At 51.3% G+C, this 14,321-nt stretch overlaps 1 protein-coding gene across 2 annotated transcripts in view; it reads right to left on the bottom strand.

Annotated features, from left to right (window-relative positions):
* LOC119979364 (ephrin type-B receptor 2) overlaps positions 1-14,321 on the bottom strand; it is a 715,489-nt gene that overhangs the window by 387,649 nt on the left and 313,519 nt on the right. The gene's annotated exons all lie outside the window — the stretch shown is intronic.

The raw sequence follows: 14,321 nt of genomic DNA on the forward strand, positions 1-14,321 counted from the left end.
GTATCATGGAGTTCAACCAACCTCTCCCTTTAATGTATTGTTGCTTTTGAAACACACGGCTTGGTCTCCAGGTGTGGTATTACAATTATGGGCACGTGGGTTTTTAAACACAAAACACTGTTTATTCCATGAATTCAACTTAACCTTTTTAAATAAACATTGGATCACTTACCACCCCTTACTTCAAAGATAACCCCAAAAATAATACAACACTAAATAATCCCTCAAAATGTTCCTTCAAACCTCCAAAAGACTTAACACCTTTAAACAGAAACACATCAGGTTAAAGACATTACTATTATTAGATTAAGTCACCCAAATGATTCAGAGATAGTCTTTCATGGCAGAGATCACAGCAGATCCAGCTCACTGCAAACACAGACACGCCCAAGCTCTTTTTCTTCATGCAGCTCTCAGCAAACTAGCCAGGCACTTTTCAGCTGCTCTCTCAAACTCAAACTAAAAGTAAGAAGTGAGCTTACTACCCCTACCCTCTGATATCACTTCAGTAATATGAGCTGCTCTATTTCTTAAAGGTACTCTTACATGACACATGGGGAGAATGTGGAAACTCTACACAGGCAGTCACCCCAGGCTGGAATTGAACCTGGGTCCCTGGAGCTGTGAGGCAGCAGTGCTAACCACTGTACTACCATGCCAGCGTGTGGTAACTCGGTCCACATTACTCTTGGGTTGGTTTTGATCACCTGGAGTGGCTGGACGCAGAGAGAAAATGTCACAAGTATTATTTATTTTATTCACCATATATTTTTATCCTGGTTTCCCTTTCCCAGGATGCTGTGGGAGAGTGGGTGTTGGGGGTGCGGTTGCCTAGGAAATGATCAGTCAGGATATTCCAGCAGGTGTGTCACTGGTCTCTCCAATCATCTCATGTGTTCAGAATCTCTCATGTAGACTCAGCAAAATGGCCAATTTAGTGGCTAAAGGGAAACTAATATTGAACACCATCCTGTACCTGGCCAGGAATGTCCTGGTGCGAGCGCACATTGGGCCTCCTGTCACCCTAGATTATCCTCTGGCCTTTGGAAAGGGCCGAGGGAGAAGTTGATGGAGCGTCGGAGACCTGGAAGTTGGGGTTCTGCTGCAGGCTGCGGTGTGGATGAAGCAGGTTTGGGAAACATTTGTTTGTGGGGAGTTGGGGTTAGTTCAGAGAAAGGTCGAACAGGTCAGGGATGGACTGTTCGATTGTAGGGCTGTCCCGGGAGGCCCACTGCTTCCAGCAGGTAAGTGGAAAGCCGCTCACTTCCTCAATCTGACCGTGCTCGCTTGTGCTAGCAGAAATTTCAAATGGGGCTTGATGCCTCCGGAGCTGATGAACCGGTTTCCCGCTAAAACTAACAGAGGGCAGTTTGAAGCTGAGTTGGGGTCAGGATCCAGATTTTGAATGTTTTATCCTACCTGACCCAACCTGTCTGCTTCTGGGAGTTAAAATTCCCCCAAACTGTTTAAGTTCCACTCACAACCCACATTCACCAATAAATAGAAAGCGAACAATGTGCAATTGGAGCATGAGAAAGACCTTATCCAGTCATGTTACTCTGACATTCTAATACTTTTTACCCGTTAATTTCTACCGTAACTTGACACAGTTGAACACATAGGGCATTAAAGTGTTAGAAAACATCAAACATCAAGATGTACTAAGTGAAACCATTATCATATAATCTAAACCTAATTCATCTAACAGAGGAATGAATTTTCCCAGTAATGTTTGAAGAATTGTTGTCAAACATATTGTCAATGGACAGATGGTGATATGGGCTGCGATTGCTATGATTTGTGAAGTGTAATTAGTTAAGTTGATAGTTCTGCTTTTCTTCACTGTCATTGAACTAAATGCAGATATTTCCTTACAGTACATGCCATCAAATTGAAGCCAAAAACATTCTGAAGAGGCTAGTGCCAATCACACTCTTGGAACACAGGCGAATTGGCTCCAATCGAATATGCCTTGTGCCCTGCCATTCTGGCAGAGATCCTGGGCATTTTCTCTTCAAAAGATAGCAGGATATTTATTTATTTTTAGAAAATATTTTCTTGAAGCATTTATAATTTTCACAGTTTACAGTTTAACACTTTAACATTCCTTAAACAACCACGCGAGCCGACGCACGCAAAAAACCTATAAAACAACATCCCCTACTACCCCCGCCCTATTTCCTAATTACCCTTGTACAAAGTTCCCTGTCCTTGTCTTACACTACCATGCCTCCCATCCCCCCCCCCCCCCCCCCCCCCCCCCCGGCGACCCCTTACTGCTGACTTTCAATTTTCCTTGAAGAAGTCGATGAACTGTTGTCACCCCTGGGCGAACCCCTGAATTGATCCTCTCAAGGTGAACTTAATCTTTTCTAGCCTGAGAAACCGTGCAATGTTACTAACCCACACTCCTGACTTTGGAGGTTCCGAGTCTCTCCATCCCAGCAAAATCCGTCTCCGGGCCACCAGGGAGGAGAAGGCCAGAACACGGCCTCCATCTCCCCTGAGCCCCGGATCTTTCCATACCCCAAATATTGCCAATTCTAGACTTGGAGTCATCCTCCTTCCCAGGACCTCTGACATAACGGGGCAATTCTCCGACAAGGAGGCCACGTGTTCGCGCCGTCGTGAACGCGCGCGTTTTACGACGGCGCGAATAGGGTCCGGGTACGACCTATTCTGGCCCCCATAGAGGGTCAGCACGGCTGAACCGCTCCAGTCTGTGCCGTGCTAACCCGCGCATGTGCAGTTGGGCCGCACCAACCTGCGCATGCACGGGGGACTTCTTCTACATGCCAGCCCCGACCCAACATGGGGTCGGTGTTCAGGGGCCAGCCACGCCAGGAAGTAGGCCTGGGGGGGGGGGGGGTGTGGAGGGGCTGGCCCGCCAATTGGTGGGCCCTGATCGCGGGCCAGACCCCATTGGAGCCCCCCCCCCCGGTAAAGGAGCCCCCCTCGCACCCAACAGGCCGCCCCCCTGAGCGTTCCCGCAGAGTTCCCGCCGGCAGCCCAGGGGTGAATGGTGCCGGTGGGACTCTGTCATGTCGGAGCGGCCGCTTGGCCCATCCGGGCCGGAGAATCGGCAGCCCCGCCGATTCCACTGGCCCGCGCCGCGCCAAAGCAAATGGCGCCAATTCTCTGCACCTCGGAGAATCTCGAGCCGGTGTCGGGGCATCGTGGCGCAGTTGCTCCGATTCTCCAGCCCGGTGCGGGGCTCGGAGAATTGCCCCAACGTCCGCAAATCCCTGCCAGAATTCCCGGACACGCCCAGAACATATGTACATGATTCGTTGGGCTTCCCCTACAGCGTCCGCACCTATCCTCCACTCCCTCAAAAAACCTGCTCATTCGGGCGAACCATCATGTGGGCCCAATGAACCACCTTGAACTGGATCAGGCTAAGTCTGGCACACGATGAAGATGAATTAACTTTCTTCAAAGCCTTTTCCATAATTTGATTTCCAACTCTCTTCCCAGCTCCTCTTCCCACCTCCTCTTCACCTCCCCAGGAGGGACCCCTTCCCACTCCATCAACAGCAGGATATTTATAAAGAGCCTTTCACGGTGTCACAATATCCTCGAGAGCTCTGCAGCCAATGACGTATTGTCAAATTGTCATCACTGTTGTAATGGAGGAAATGCAAGACCGAAGTAGCTCAATGATGAGATAATGACCAGATTATCCGGTCATCTTCAATAAGACAAAACATTTATCAAAGTAAAATGTCAAGCTGCATCAAGACCCAGAAATTATGAACAAAGAGTGGTACAGATTCTTTTCAATCCACAGTATGTATCATCGACACAGGTAGAACCTTCCCTCAGGTGATAACTGATGAAGATAAATTGCTTATGGCCAGAGAAGCCTGGGAGGACTGTGACTGTCTTTACTCATTCCATCATTTTTTATTATTACATCTATTATGTTTTTGGTTTTCTGATCCTGGACATGCTTGTTGGCTTTGTATCACTGACCAGATCATTGAAATCATAGAATCCCAACAGTGCAGAAGAAGGCCCATTCAGTTCATCGAGTCTGCACCGGCCCCCTACCCAGGCGCCCACCCACTCCCTGTAATCCCACCTAACCTTTTTGACACTCAAGGTCAATTTAGCATGGGCAATCCACCTAACCAGCACATCTTTGGATTGTGGGAGGAAACCGGAGCACGCAGAGGAAACCCAAGCAAGCATGGGGAGATTGTTGTTTAAGGAGCACTTGCTGCGAGTGCTAGATAGTTTTGTCCCACTGAGACGAGGAAGGAATGGGAAGGTGAAGGAGCCTTGGATGACACGAGAAGTGGAGCTTCTAGTCAAGAGGAAGAAGGAAGCTTATGTAAGGTTGAGGAAGCAAGGATCTGGCACGGCTCTAGGGGATTACAAGGTAGCCAGGGAGGAACTCAAAAATGGGCTTACGAGAGCTATAAGAGGGCATGAAAAAGCCTATGCGGGAAGGATTAGGGAAAACCCGTATGTGAGAAATAAGAGGATGATCAGAGTAAGAGTAAGATCAGGGATAGTGGAGGGAACCTGTGTCTCGAGACTGAGGAGATGAGGGAGGCACCAAATGAATATTTTGCTTCAGTATTCTCAAGAGAGAGGAACCTTGTTGCTCGTGAGAACAGCATAAACCAGGTTAATAGACACGAACAGGTTGATATTAAGACGGAAGATATGCTGGAAACTTTGAAAAGCATCAGCATCAAGTCCCCTGGGCCTGATGGGATATACCCAAGGTTACTACGGGAAGCGAGGGAGGAGATTGCTGCGCCGTTGGTGATGATCTTTGCGTCCCCACTCTCCACTGGAGTAGTACCGGATGATTGGAGGGAGGCAAATGTTGTTCCCCTGTTCAAGAAAGGGAATAGGGAAATCCCTGGGAATTATAGACCCATCAGTCTTTCGTCTGTGCTGAGCAAAATATTGGAAAGGATTCTGATAGATAGGATTTATGATGATTTAAAATAACATAGTTTGATTAAAGATAGTCAGCATGGCTTTGTGAGGGGCAGGTCATGTCTCACAAGCCTCATTGAATTCTTTGAGGATGTGACGAGACACGTTGATGAAGGTCGGGCAGTGGATGTGGTGCATATGGATTTCAGTGAGGCATTTGATAAGGTTCCCCATGGTAGGCTCATTCAGAAAGTTAGGGGCATGGGATACAAGGAAATTTGGCTGTCTGGATACAGAATTGGCTGGCAAAAAGAAGACAGCGAGTGGTAGTGGATGGAAAGTATTCTGCCTGGAGGTCAGTGACCAGTGGTGTCCCGCAGGGATCTGTTCTAGGACCTCTGCTCTTTGTGGTTTTTTATAAATAACTTGTATGAGGAAGTGGAAGGGTGGGGTTAGTAAGTTTGCCGATGACACGAAGGTTGGTGGAGTTGTAGATACTGTCGACGGCTGTTGCAGCTTACAACAGGACATTGACAGGATGCAGAGCTGGGCTGAGAAGTGGCAGATGGAGTTCAACCTTGATAAATGTGAAGTGATTCATTTTGGAAGGTCGAATTTGAATGCTGAATACAGGGTTAGAGGCAGGATTCTTGGAAGTGTGGAGGAATAGAGGGATCTTGGGGTCCACGTACATAGATCCCTCAAAGTTGCCACCCAGATCGATAGGGTTGTTAAGAAGGCGTATTGTGTGTTGGCTTTCAATAACAGGGGGATTGAGTTTTAAGAGTCGCAAGGTTTTGCTGCAGCTTTATAAAACACTTGGAATATTGTGTCCAGTTCTGGTCACCTCATTATAGGAAGGATGTGGATGCTTTGGAGAGGGTGCAGAGGAGATTTACCAGGTTGCTGCCTGGACTGGAGGGCATGTCTTATGAAGAAAGGTTGAGGGAGCTAGGGCTTTTCTCACTGGAGCGGAAAATAAAGAGGGGTGACTTGATAGAGGTGTACAAGGTGATGAGAGGCAGTGATAGAGTGGAGAGCCAGAGACTTTTCCCCAGGGCGGAAATGCTATCACGAGGAAACATAATTTTAAGGTGATTGGAGGAAGGTATATCGGAGATGTCAGAGGTAGTTTCTTTACACAGAGAGTGGTGGGTGTGTGGAATGCACAGCCAGCAGAGGTGGTTGAGTCAGAGACATTCGGGAAATTTAAGCAACTGTTGGACAGGCACATGGACAGCAGTAAATTGAAGGGGTGTAGGTTAGGTTGAACTTAGATTAGGATAAATGGTCGGCACAACATCATGGGCTGAAGGGCCTGTACTGTGCTGTACTGTTCTCTGTTCTATAACGTACTGACTCCACACAGACAGTCACAGAGGCCGGATTTGAACCGGGTCCGAGGCACTGTGAGGCAGTGTGCCACTCTGCCACCGTCTGTCCATTTACTTACATATATAAGCAGATATCAAGGGGCAGGATTCTCCCCTACCCGGCGGGGAGGGCCATACCAGTGCCGAGGAGTGGCATGAACCACTCTGGCGTCAGGCTGCCTGGAAGGTGCGCAATCCTCCGCACCTTCAGGGGCTAGGCTAGCGCCGGTGGGTTGGCGCCGTGCCAGCCGGAGCAGAAGGGCTTGGCGCCATGCCAACCGGCGCCGAAGGGCCTCCGCCAGCTGGTGCGAGTTAGCGCATGCGCGGGAGCGCCAGTGTGTGCTGGCATCATCCCAGCGTATGTGCAGGGGGGGGTTCTTCTCTGCGCCGGCCATGGTGGAGGTTGACAGCAGCCAGCATGGCGGGAAAGAGTGCCCCCATGCCCCATGGCACAGGCCCGCCCGAGGATTGGTGGGCCCCGATGGCGGGCCAGGCCACCGCGGGGGACCCCCCGGGGCTAGATTCTCCCGCACCCGCCCGAGGACTCCGCAGGTCGCCCGTAGAGCCAGGTCCCGCCAGGACAGACCTGGTTTGATTTACGCCGGCAGGACCAGCCGAAAACTGGCGGCTGCTCAGCCCATTGCGGGGTGGAGAATCACCGGGGGGGGGGGGGCTTGCAACTCCCGCCCCTGCCAAAACCCCGGTGTGGTGAATGTAATATGATAATTCACACTATGTCTTTGTAAGCGCAGTAGCATTATCCGACCACTAGTGGGAGTAGCTCTGGGAATGCTCAGGAGCTTGTACAGGGCTCCACCCTTGGCTCCGCCCACGACTCCTCCCCCTAGTGCTGCTGTATAAATACCCTTGTCCAGAGTCAGCCTGCAGTTCACCGAGAGTTCATCAACGGGTAACAGGCTGGCTCTGCAGTAAGTCGATTAAAGCCTAGATTCATATCGGAAACACGTGTCTGGTGAATTGATGGTTCCATCACCCGGTGCCGGAGAATTCGGCAACCGGCGTCGGGGCGGGATTCATGCCGCCGCCCGGCGATTCGCTGACCCGGTGGGGGGGTCAGAGAATCCCGCCAAAGATCTCTACAAACTGGAGGCTGACACAGGTCGAGTATTGAGGTAAACGTAGAGAGATTCCTGACCAAACTGAGACCACTGCAGTGTACTGGATGACTGGAAAATGTCATGTACAGTCAATGTGATCTCCCCTTCAGTGGTTGGAAGAACATACATAGTACCAGATTAAAACTCTGAGTATAAACCTGCAGGCAATTAGGTTTAACATTATACACATAGGTGGCACGGTGACACAGTGGTTAGCACTGTTGCCTCACAGCGGAAGGGACCTGGGTTCAAATCCGGCCTTGGGTGCCTGACTGTGTGGAATTTGCACGTTCTCCCCGTGTCTGCGTGGGTTTCCTCCGAGTGCTCCAGTTTCTTCCCACTGTTCAAAGATGTGCAGGTTAGGTGGATTGGCCGCGCTAAATTGCCCCTTAGTGTTCAAAAAGATGTTGAGGTTAGATTAAGGGGTTAATGGAAAAGGGTGAGGGTGTGAGCTTAGGTGAAGTACTCTTTCAGAGGGTCGGTACAGACTCGATTGGTCAAATGGCCTCCTTCTGCACTGTAGGGATTCTATGATTCTATTAAAAAACAATTTGCAGTGAAGTTTATTTATTGTGATTAATAATTTAACAAACACAAAATGATTGTCCTACACTGCCCGTTGGAAAACAAATCTTTGCAATTATCTGGCTCACTCTTCATGGTGACTATTAGCTCTCGCTGTCCCTCAGACCGATCAGACTGACTGCAAGGAATCAAATCTAACCCCACAATCAGAAGCTCCCAGCCACCTGTTAGAGCAGGCATTGTCAAACTCGGGAGCGCGACCCGCGGGTGGGTCGCGGGCGGGTGTTGGGAGGGTCACGGAACCGTCCATTGCGGTGCTCCAGATCGCGCAAATCTGTGCCAACAGCCACAGCAGCCGGCTTTTAATAATGCCGGCTGCAAGCGGCCTTCAAAATGGCCAGGAACAGATAAAGAAAATTCACCCGCACTGCGCATGCGTGCCCAATCATCGGTGCGCATGCGCATGATCGGGCATGCATGCTCAGTGCAGCCGCATTTGTTTTTATATGGTCGCAGCCTTTCTTTTTCCACGTTCGGGGGGGCCAAAGGGACCCAAAATCATTTTCTCCATTGTTGTCAGCAACAAACAAGGTAAGAGAAAATGGTGAGTCGTGCAGGTCGGCCGGCGTGGGTTCCAAACTTCGTCTGGCATGGGCCGCGAAGGTCGGCCGGGTTGGGTCCTGAAGGTTGGCCGGTTGGTTAAAAATAGGTCCACGGTAAAAAAGTTTGAAAAACACTGTGTTGGAGAAGGTTGTCATTGAACTGTGGGAATAAACTGGAACACCCGGAGGAAACCCACGCAGACACGGGGAGAACGTGCAATCTCCACACAGTCACCCAAGTTCTACTCTCTTATAGACTCAACCCACATCTTCACATGCTGGAAATCTGGATAAACTCAGCAGTTCTGGCAGAATCTGTGGAGAGAGAAACTGAGTCTACGTGACCCTTATACACAATGGTCATTCGGACTCGAAATGTTAACTCTGTTTCTGTTCATGCAGAATGTTGGTTAATCATTTCTGTTGCCCAAAGAAGACTGCCAGTCAGAACATCACTCATATAGAATGATTTAGACAGGATGACATGACTCATTGCTGATCTGTGTCAGGTACTCTGACCCTCTTAATCCAGTCCCCTGCTCGGGAATGTTAACATCAAACCAAACCTGTCAAGACTTTCCTCAATGGCCAAGCTCTGTGAGTGTGAATATTCTGCTGTGCTCTGTGGTGAACGTATTGCTGTAACAATTCACCATATGATTATCTGTATTACGCTGTTGCCCATGTGGGCTCCACCTATGGACCATTGTATGGTACTGCCTATAATGTGGCATGCTGGAGCCTGTGTGGGCTCCACCCCTGACTCCACCTCTTGAGGGGAGGTATAAAAAGCAGTTGCCCTGTAGGCGGCTCCCACTAGCAGACCAGTCGCAGGCAGGCACTGTTCCAGTTGATTAAAGCCACAGTTTACTTCTGCTCCTGGTTTCGTGTGAATTGATGGTTGCATCAATTTAATCAACTACAACGCCACTATGGAATCGGCCCTCAAACCTGACCGACTGGAACTCGATCCACAGGCCGCGTAGGCGAAAGAGATTTTTTTGCACTGGTTCCGCTGTTTCAAGGCCTACCTCGCCGCCTCTTCCTCGCCTTCCACCTCCGACGAACAGAAGCTGAGTCTCCTCCACGCCCTGGTGAGCCATCGAATCTGTTGAACTCGAGGAAGCCTCCTCCTACACAGACGCCCTCGCGATGCTAGAGCGCCTCCAGGTAAGGCCCGTGAACGAGGTATATACGCGGCACCTCCTCACCACCAGCGTCCCGGGGAATCGCTGGAAGATTACCTACGCGACCTCAAAGTCCTTGCATGAAGCTGCAATTACCAGGCTGTTACGGCCACTCAACATATGGACCTCGCCATCCGGGACACCTACATGGCTGGAGTCAGGTCCAACTACGTGAGACAGCGCCTACTGGAGAAAGGTGCCCTAGACCTGGAAGAGACGGTAAAATTTGTCTCCTCTCTGGAAGTAGCGTTCCCAAGCCTTAACGCGTTCCCGTCCGATCACGCGACCCCCTCGTGGACCCCCGACCAAAGAATACCCCAGGCCTGTGCCACGCGGCTGCCTGCCCACCATGGGGGGCTACCCTGTTATTTCTGCGGCCAGCCTCAACACCCCAAGCAACGCTGCCCAGCCTATGATAACCGTCCGGGTAAACGGACACAAAACACCTCGCCTCTTCGACTCCGGGAGCACAGAGAGCTTTATTCATCTGGACATGGTAGGACACTGCTCGCTCCCAAACGTCCCGGCGCATCAAACCATCTCCCGCGCTTCCGGGTCGCACTCGGTGCAAATCCAAGGGTGCACTATCGCAACCCTCGCAATACAGGGCGTCGAGTACACCAATTATAAATTATATGTACTCCCAGACCTCTGCGCTCCTCTTCTATTGGGACTGGATTTCCAATGTAACCTCAGGAGCCTCACCCTGAAGTTCGGCGGGCCCCTACCCCCACTCACCTTATGGAGCCTTGCGACCCCAAAGGTTGACCCTCCCCCGCTCTTCGCAAACCTCACCACCGACTGCAAATCAGTCGCCACCAGAAGCAGGCGGTATAGCGTGCAGGACAGGACATTTATCAGGTCCGAGGTCCAGCGACTCTTGCGGGAGGGGATCATCGAGGCCAGCAATAGCCCCTGGAGTGCTCAGGTGGTGGTCGTCAGGACCGGGGAAAAGAACCGGATGGTTGTAGACTACAGCCAAACCATAAACCGGTACACGCACCTCGATGCGTACCCCCTTCTCCGGATCGCAGACATGGTTAATCAGATCGCGCACTACCGGGTGTTCTCCATGGTGGATCTGAAGTCTGTGTACCACCAGCTCCCAATCCGCCCGGAGGACCGCCACTACACGGCTTGTGAGTCAGACGGCCGCCTCTTCCACTTCTTCCGAGTCCCCTTCGGCGTCACAAATGGGGTCTCGGTTTTCCAAAGAACGATGGACCGAATGGTGGACCAGTACGGGCTGCGGGCCACATTTCCGTACTTAGACAACGTCACTATCTGCGGCCACGACCAGCAGGACCACGATGCCAACCTCCAGAGATTTCTCCAAACTGCTCTAACCCTTAACCACACTTACAACAAGGAGAAATGCGTTTTGTGCATGACCAGACTAGCCATCCTCGGCTACGTCGTGGAAAACGGGGTCCTAGGACCCGACCCCGGCCGTTTGTGCCCCCTCCTGCAACTCCCCCTTCCCCACTGTCCCAAGGCCCTGAAAAGGTGCCTCGGGTTCTTTTCATATTACGCCCAGTGGGTCCCCAACTATGCGGACAAAGCCCACCCACTAATCAAGGCCACCATCTTCCCACTGGCGGCTGAGGCCCGCCAGGCCTTCAGCTGCATCAAGGCAGATATTACCAAAGCCGCGATGCATGAGGTGAATGAGTCCGTCCACTTCCAGGTGGAGAGCGACGCATCAGAAGTCGCCCTCACCGCTACCCTCAATCAGGCAGGCAGGCCCTTAGCGTTTTTTTCACGAAACCTCACCACCTCCAAAATTCAACGTTCCTCAGTCGAAAAGGAGGCCCAGGCCAACGTGGAAGCCATGTGGCACTGGAGGCACTACCTTGCTGGTAGGAGGTTTACCCTCGTCACCGACTAACGATCGGTAGACTTCATGTTCAACAATACGCAGCGGGGCAAAATCAAGAACGATAAGATCTTGAGCTGGAGGATCGAACTCTCCACCTATAATTACGATATAGTATATCGCCCTGGGAAGCTCAACGAGCCTCCAGATGCCCTGTCCCGTGGCACATGCGCCAGCGTGCAAGATGACCGACTACATGCTATCCATGATTACTTCTGCCACCCGGGGGTCACCTGGCTTCTCCACTACATCAAGGCCCGCAACCTGCCCTACTCCACTGAGGAGGTCAGGGCCATGACCAGGGACTGCCCGATCTGCGCGGAGTGCAAGCCGTACTTCTATCGGCCAGACAAGGCCCACCTGGTAAAGGCATCCCGGCCCTTTGAGCGCCTTGGTATCGATTTCAAAGGGCCCCTCCCCTCCAACAACTGCAACACATATTTCCTCAACATCATCAACGGGTTCTCCGGCTTTCCCTTTGCAATCCCCTGCCCCGACATGACCGCAGCCACCGTCATTAAAGCCCTACATAGCGTCTTCACCCTGTTTGGTTTCCCTACATACATCCACAGTGACCGGAGCTCGTCGTTCATGAGCGACGAACTGCGTCAGTGCCTGCTCGGTAAGGGCATTGCCTCGAGCAGGACTACCAGTTATAACCCCTGGGGAAACGGGCAGGTGGAGAGGGAAAACGCGACGGTCTGGAAGACCGTCCTCCTGGCCCTACGGTCTAGGAATCTCCTGGTCTCCCAATGGCAGGAGGTCCTCCTCAACGCGCTCTACTCTATTAGGTCCCTACTTTGCACGGCCACAAAAACAAGACTCCTCATGACCGCCTATTTGTTTTCCCCAGGAAGTCCACCTCCGGGGTCTCGCTTCCATCCTGGCTGAAGACACCGGGGCCCATCCTGCTCCGCAAGCACGTCAGGAGCCATAAGTCTGACCCTCTGGTCGAGAGGGTCCGGCTCCTACACTCCAACCCCCAGAATGCATACATCGAACACCCCGACGGTCGACAGGATACAGTTTCCCTCTGGGATCTGGCGCCCGCAGGTTCCACTACCACCGCCACCCCATCTTACCCCGCCCAACCTATGCTGACCAGCGCTCCGCTCCTACATGGCACCCACACCCCCTCCCGCCCCCCCATTCCTCCTTCACCGACCCACAGGAATGAAGCTCCAGAAGACACGCTCCCGGAGTCCACGTCTGTACCCGCACCGGCGACATCATTACCGATGCCAGCACGGACGAGTTTGACGCCCGGGCCAGCAGCGATACCAGAGCTTCGGCACTCATAGTGCACAATCCGTGCGCCGGACAGGCTGAACGTATGAACCCGTCACCCCGCCGGACTTCATTTTTTTAACAGGGGGTGAATGTGGTGAATGTATTGCTGTAACAATTCACCATATGATTATCTGTATTACGCTGTTGCTCAGGTGGGCTCCACCTATGGACTATTGTATGGCACTGCCTATAATGTAGCATGCTGGGGCCTGTGTGAGCTCCGCCCCTGACTTCACCCCTTGAGGGGAGGTATAAAGAGCAGTTGCCCTGTAGGCGGTTCCCACTAACAGACCAGTCGCAGGCAGGCACTGTTCTAGTTGATTAAAGCCACAGTTTACTTCTACTCCTGGTTTCGTGTGAATTGATGGTCGCATCAGGCTCATTGAATGTGGTCTTGGTCTAAAGGAAGAATCAGCTACTTGGAACCATTTTAAACCTGTTTGGCTAAAGTAAAGGAATCTAATAAAATACTGGGACAGAAATACTTTATTCCGGGCGCGATCTAACTGAATGGGAACAGCGCCACGTAACGAGCGGGTTTAGCTTGGTGTTTCCCACTACTCATGGCACTGAGTAAATCACGCTATCTACTGGGACTCTGCTTCTATTCGGGCCCTCAGCGGAAAATGTGTCGCCGAGGACGCACTTGGTCCTGTTTCCTGCCCTGAGGAGTTCCACTCACCGGAATTCCTCAGTGCAGGTGGAGATCGAGACGCCATTTTTAAATGATGTTCCACTCTATTGATCCCCCCCTCCCCCGACGTGTCCCGCAACCCCCCCCCCCCCAAAACCCCAACTCACAGATAAGGGGACCCTCGTGCCCTCCCGCATCCATGCAGGCCGCCCCCGATGTTTGTATCAGACGTCTCCCCAATATCTCGACTTCTCATGCGACAGAATTTGGAAAGAAGGAAAAGCGTGAACCTCTACAGCACTTTCCACTACCCCACTGCATCTAATAGCTGATCAATCATTTTGAAATGTGCCATCACTGTAATATGGAGAAATGGGCAACCCATTTATATATATAGCAAGAAGATAATGGTATCAATCTGTCTTATTGATTAAGGAACAAATATTGACCAGGACCCTGGGGAGAACTCTGCTGCTCTTCTATGAATGGCGGCTGCGAGATCTGTAACACTCGCCCAACAGCGAGTAAACAGGATTTTAATTTAATGCCTCATTCAAAAGTGAGCACCTCCAAAAATGTTGTACTCCCTCGGTTCTGTCGTGGAGCAATTGTCAGTCTGGATTATATGGTCAAATTCGACACCTGTCTTTGAAATCCTAACTTTCAGTGTTGGATGAAAGTGAGGCTCACTGACAATAAAGGGAAGTGAGGAAAGAGAAACAGTGTTGAGGGAGAAATAGAGAATGGAGCAGCAACTATTCCCCGATTGTGTACATTTGGAAAATGATGTTTATCCATACCGTGTTTCTGGGGCTGCTCT

Source organism: Scyliorhinus canicula, chromosome 16, assembly GCF_902713615.1.
Source record: "Scyliorhinus canicula chromosome 16, sScyCan1.1, whole genome shotgun sequence".
NCBI lineage: Eukaryota > Metazoa > Chordata > Chondrichthyes > Carcharhiniformes > Scyliorhinidae > Scyliorhinus > Scyliorhinus canicula.